This window comes from Theropithecus gelada, chromosome 9 (genome assembly GCF_003255815.1).
Source record: "Theropithecus gelada isolate Dixy chromosome 9, Tgel_1.0, whole genome shotgun sequence".
Taxonomy (NCBI): Eukaryota; Metazoa; Chordata; class Mammalia; order Primates; family Cercopithecidae; genus Theropithecus; species Theropithecus gelada.
In genome coordinates, this window is record NC_037677.1 from 102,324,688 (window position 1) to 102,331,493 (window position 6,806).

The 6,806-nt window shown below is 40.0% G+C and overlaps 1 pseudogene; it reads left to right on the plus strand.

The window, feature by feature from the left end:
* The first annotated feature begins 452 nt into the window (after positions 1 to 452).
* LOC112631072 lies at positions 453 to 1,300 on the plus strand (annotated as a pseudogene).
* The last annotated feature ends 5,506 nt before the right edge of the window (positions 1,301 to 6,806 follow it).

The window sequence follows — 6,806 nt, forward strand, 5'->3', positions numbered from 1 at the left end:
TTGGAACTTTGTCTACAAACAGCTTGAAGGAAACTTAGCACAAGGGCTCAGCAGCAGTAGTGTTGTTGAAGAACACAGTGAGGTTGATCATGGCTGGTGACAAGGGGCTCCAGGTAGTGTCAGCACCTTCAAAGCTGAAAGTTTTTTTGAATAATCCAAATTATTTGACTACTTTTATTTCTGTTTGCTGGTCTTTAAAAATTCAAGCAATCGCTGTTCAAGCCATTCAATACCTTGACGGAGCCCCAGTCATATTTGAATGAATTTTACCCATGAACCAGATATTTAGCCTATGATTAAAACATTTGCTTTAAGAAATTAAATTTCTGAAAGCATTTAAAATAAAATGGAGTGATTAGAAGCTTGGAATCATTACTCTTATTATTCCTGCTATTTTTTTTATTTAGATAAAACTTACATTAACCATAAAAGATAGAAGACTTGGCGACAGAGTCTCAGCCTCACCGCTGCTGCCACCACTGTCCTGAGACTGCTGAACCCCTGTCCATCTGCCGCCACCACCCACTCTGGACACAGAACATCCAGTCATGGATAAAAATGAGCTGGTTCAGAAGACCAAACTGGCTGAGCAGGCTGAGCGATATGATAGCATGGCAGCCTGCATGAAGTCTGTAACTGAGCAAGGAGCTGAATTATCCAATGAGGAGAAGAATCTTCTCTCAGTTGCTTATAAAAATGTTGTAGGAGCCCGTAGGTCATCTTAGATGGTCATCTCAAGTATTGAACAAAAGACGGAAGATGCTGAGGAAAAACAGCAGATGGCTCGAGAATACAGAGAGAAAATTGAGATGGAGCTAAGAGATATCTACAATGATGTACTGTCTCTTTTGGAAAAGTTCTTGATCCCCAGCGCTTCACAAGCAGAGAGCAAAGTTTTCTATTTGAAAATGAAAGGAGATTACTACCATTACTTGGCTGAGGTTGCCACTGGTGATGACAAGAAAGGGATTGTGGATCAGTCACAACAAGCATACCAAGAAGCTTTTGAAATCAGTGAAAAGGAAATGTAGCCGACACATCCTATCAGACTGGGTCGGGCCCTTAACTTCTCTTGTTCTATTATGAGATTCTGAACTCCCCAGATAAAGCCTGCTCCCTTGCAAAGATGGCTTTTGATGAAGCCATTACTGAACCTGATACATTAAGTGAAGAGTCATACAAAGACAGCACACTAATAATGCAATTACCGAGAGACGACTTGACATTGTGGACATTGGATACCTAAGGAGACAAAGCTGAAGCAGGAGAAATGGGAAAATTAACCGGCCTCCAATTTTAGTCTGCCTCATTCTAAAATTTACACAGTAGACCACTTGTCATCCATGGTGTCCCACAAATAGTTTTTTGTTTATAATTTATGACAGGTTTGTGTTACTTCTATTTGAATTTCTGTATTTCCCATGTTGTTTTTATGTTTAATATTAGGGGAGTAGTGGTCAGGCATAGTGATTCATGCCTGTAATCCCAGCACTTTGGGAAGCCGAGGTGGGTGGATCACCTGGGGTCAGAAGTTCGAGACCAGCCTGGCCAACATGGTGAAACCCCGTCTCTACTGAAAATACAAAAATTAGCCAGGCGTGGTGGCAGGTGCCTGTAATCCCAGCTACCCAGGAGGCTGAGGCAGGAGAATCGCTTGAACCCGGGAGGCAGAGGTTGCAGTGAGCCAGGATCACACCATTGCACTCCAGCCTGGGGGACAAGAGTGAGACTTTGTCTCACATACACACACACACATATATATACACACACACATATACATACACACATACACATATATATTATATATATATTTGGGGAGTAAAGCCAGTTAACAATTAGGGAGTTATCTGTTTTCATCTTGAGGTGGCCAATATGGGGATGTGGGATTTTTATACAAGTTATAAATGCTTGGTATGGTACTTTCAGTACATTGTGGCTTCACAAGGTCCAGTGTTAAAACTGCTTCCATATCTAACCAAAGAAAATTGCCTACATATTGGCTTGTCCTGGTGGGGAATAAAAAGGATCACTGGTTCCAGTCACAGGTGTATTAATTGTGGGTACTTGAATGTTTGGAGCACTTACAAGGCTGTGGTAGAAACAGATATCCCATGGATACCACATGTTAAACCATATATATCTGTGGAATACTCAGTCTCACTGTGCACACCTTTCACTACAGCTGCAGAAGTGTTCCTTTAGATAAAGTTGTGACCCATTTTACTCTGGGTAAGTGCAGAAATGGTTCACATTTCATTATTTGTAAAGTTACCTGCTGTTAGCTTTCATTATTTTTGCTACATTCATTTTATTTGTATTTAAAATTTTAGGCAACCTAAGAACAAATGAAAAAGTAAAGATGCAGTAAAAATTAATTGCTTGATATTCATTACTTCATGTATATCAAGCACAGCAGTAAAATAAAAATCCATAAATTTAGCTTTTTTTTTTTAGGTTTTTTGCTTTTGTGATTTTTTTTTGGTACTTGCCTAACATGCATGTGCTGTAAAAATAGTTAACAGGGAAATAACTGGAAATGATGGCCAGCTTGGTTTAATGTCTTACGAAATGCTTATGAACAATCCAAGCATAATTGTTAAGAACACATGTATTAAATTCATGTAAGTGGAATAGAAGTTTTATGAATGGACTTTTCAACTACTTTTTCCACAGCTTTTCATGTAACTTAGTCTTTTGGTTCTGAAACTTCTCTAAAGAAAATTGTACATTTTTTTGAAATTTATTCCTTATTCCCTCTTGGCAGTTAATGGTCTTTTCCAAGTTTAAACACAAAGTTTATGATAACATCAGAAATACTACTAATATCACTACTGTTTGCAACTATGTCTCAAGATCCCCTCTCAAAGTTTATCATAACAACAAAAATACTACTAATATCACTACTGTTTCCAACCATGTCCCATGATCCCTTCTCTTCCCACCCTGAAAAAAATTAGCTCCTATTTGTTCTGGGAGAGGGGGAGATTGATTAGGAAAAAAAAGGAGTATGTTCCATTTAAAATTTTGGTATATGGCATTTTCTAACTTAGGAAGCCACAATGTTCTTGGCCTATCATGATGTTGGGTAGCATTAACTATAAGTTTTTTGTTTCCAAATCACTTTTTGGTTTTTAAGAATTTCTTGATACTCTTATAGCCTGCCTTCAATTTTGATCCCTTATTCTATGTGTCAGGGGCACAAGATCACCTTCCTTTTTTAGTCTTCTGTCTTGTCATCAGTCATTCCTACTTGGTGGCCATGATCTTTCTGGCTCCATTCAATGTCTAAGGCACCCTGCTTCCTTTGCTTGCATCCCACAAACTACTTCCCTCATCCTATTTACTGCAACAAATCTCTCCTTAGTTGATGAGATTGTGTTTAATGTCCTTTTAAAATCCTACCTATCCTGAATGGTCTGTCATTGTCTGCCTTTAAAATCCTTCCTCTTGACTTGAAAAGGCAAGTCCGGGGACGGAGCAGGATGGCCGAATAGGAACAGCTCCAGTCTCCAACTCCCAGCGCGAGTGACACAGAAGACCGGTGATTTCTGCATTTTCAAGTGAGACTCCACCTCTGGGGACAGGGCACAGCTAAACAACAACAAAAGCAGCAGAAACCTCTGCAGACACAAACGACTCTGTCTGACAGCTTTGAAGAGAGCAGTGGATCTCCCAACACGGAGCTTGAGATCTGAGAAGGGACAGACTGCCTGTTCAAGTGGGTCCCTGACCCCTGAGTAGCCTAACTGGGAGACATCCCCAACTAGGGGCAGTCTGACACCCCACACCTCACAGGGTGGAGTACACCCCTGAGAGGAAGCTTCCAAAGCAAGAATCAGACAGGTACACTCGCTGTTCAGCAATATTCTATCTTCTGCAGCCTCTGCTGCTGATACCCAGGCAAACAGAGTCTGGAGTGGACCTCAAGCAATCTCCAACAGACCTACAGCTGAGGGTCCTGACTGTTAGAAGGAAAACTATCAAACAGGAAGGACACCTAGACCAAAACCCCATCAGTACGTCACCATCATCAAAGACCAGAGGCAGATAAAACCACAAAGATGGGGAAAAAGCAGGGCAGAAAAGCTGGAAATTCAAAAAATAAGAGCGCATCTCCCCCGGCAAAGGAGCGCAGCTCATCGCCAGCAACGGATCAAAGCTGGACGGAGAATGACTTTGACGAGATGAGAGAAGAAGGCTTCAGTCCATCAAACTTCTCAGAGCTAAAGGAGGAATTACGTACCCAGTGCAAAGAAACTAAAAATCTTGAAAAAAAAGTGGAAGAATTGATAGCTAGAGTAATTAATGCAGAGAAGGTCATAAACGAAATGAAAGAGATGAAAACCATGACACGAGAAATACGTGACAAATGCACAAGCTTCAGTAACCGACTCGATCAACTGGAAGAAAGAGTATCAGCGATTGAGGATCAAATGAATGAAATGAAGCGAGAAGAGAAACCAAAAGAAAAAAGAAGAAAAAGAAATGAACAAAGCCTGCAAGAAGTATGGGATTATGTAAAAAGACCAAATCTACGTCTGATTGGGGTGCCTGAAAGTGAGGGGGAAAATGGAACCAACTTGGAAAACACTCTTCAGGATATCATCCAGGAGAACTTCCCCAACCTAGTAGGGCAGGCCAACATTCAAATCCAGGAAATACAGAGAACGCCACAAAGATACTCCTCGAGAAGAGCAACTCCAAGACACATAATTGCCAGATTCACCAAAGTTGAAATGAAGGAAAAAATCTTAAGGGCAGCCAGAGAGAAAGGTCGGGTTACCCACAAAGGGAAGCCCATCAGACTAACAGCAGATCTCTCGGCAGAAACTCTACAAGCCAGAAGAGAGTGGGGGCCAATATTCAACATTCTTAAAGAAAAGAATTTTAAACCCAGAATTTCATATCCAGCCAAACTAAGTTTCATAAGTGAAGGAGAAATAAAATCCTTTACAGATAAGCAAATGCTTAGAGATTTTGTCACCACTAGGCCTGCCTTACAAGAGACCCTGAAGGAAGCACTAAACATGGAAAGGAACAACCGGTACCAGCCATTGCAAAAACATGCCAAAATGTAAAGACCATCAAGGCTAGGAAGAAACTGCATCAACTAACCAGCAAAATAACCAGTTAATATCATAATGGCAGGATCAAGTTCACACATAACAATCTTAACCTTAAATGTAAATGGACTAAATGCTCCAATTAAAAGACACAGACTGGCAAACTGGATAAAGATTCAAGACCCATCAGTCTGCTGTATTCAGGAGACCCATCTCACATGTAGAGACATACATAGGCTCAAAATAAAGGGATGGAGGAAGATTTATCAAGCAAATGGAGAACAAAAAAAAGCAGGGGTTGCAATACTAGTCTCTGATAAAATAGACTTTAAACCATCAAAGATCAAAAGAGACAAAGAAGGCCATTACATAATGGTAAAGGGATCAATTCAACAGGAAGACATAACTATCCTAAATATGTATGCACCCAATACAGGAGCACCCAGATTCATAAAGCAAGTCCTTAGAGACTTACAAAGAGACTTAGACTCCCATACAATAATAATGGGAGACTTCAACACTCCACTGTCAACATTAGACAGATCAACGAGACAGAAAGTTAACAAGGATATCCAGGAATTGAACTCATCTCTGCAGCAAGCAGACCTAACAGACATCTATAGAACTCTCCACCCCAAATCAACAGAATATACATTCTTCTCAGCACCACATCGCACTTATTCCAAAATTGACCACATAATTGGAAGTAAAGCACTCCTCAGCAAATGTACAAGAACAGAAATTATAACAAACTGTCTCTCAGACCACAGTGCAATCAAACTAGAACTCAGGACTAAGAAACTCAATCAAAACCGCTCAACTACATGGAAACTGAACAACCTGCTCCTGAATGACTACTGGGTACATCACGAAATGAAGGCAGAAATAAAGATGTTCTTTGAAACCAATGAGAACAAAGATACAACATACCAGAATCTCTGGGACACATTTAAAGCAGTGTGTAGAGGGAAATTTATAGCACTAAATGCCCACAATAGAAAGCAGGAAAGATCTAAAATTGACACCCTAACATCACAATTAAAAGAACTAGAGAAGCAAGAGCAAACACATTCGAAAGCTAGCAGAAGGCAAGAAATAACTAAGATCAGAGCAGAACTGAAGGAGATAGAGACACAAAAAACCCTCCAAAAAATCAATGAATCCAGGAGTTGGTTTTTTGAAAAGATCAACAAAATTGACAGACTGCTAGCAAGACTAATAAAGAAGAAAAGAGAGAAGAATCAAATAGACATAATAAAAAATGATAAAGGGGATATCACCACCGACCCCACAGAAATACAAACTACCATCAGAGAATACTATAAACACCTCTACGCAAATAAACTAGAAAATCTAGAAGAAATGGATAATTTCCTGGACACTTACACTCTTCCAAGACTAAACCAGGAAGAAGTTGAATCCCTGAATAGACCAATAGCAGGCTCTGAAATTGAGGCAATAATTAATAGCCTACCAACCAAAAAAACTCCAGGACCAGATGGATTCACAGCTGAATTCTACCAGAGGTACAAGGAGGAGCTGGTACCATTCCTTCTGAAACTATTCCAATCAATAGAAAAAGAAGGAATCCTCCCTAACTCATTTTATGAGGCCAACATCATCCTGATACCAAAGCCTGGCAGAGACACAACAAAAAAAGAGAATTTTAGACCAATATCCCTGATGAACATTGATGCAAAAATCCTCAATAAAATACTGGCAAACCGGATTCAGCAGCACATC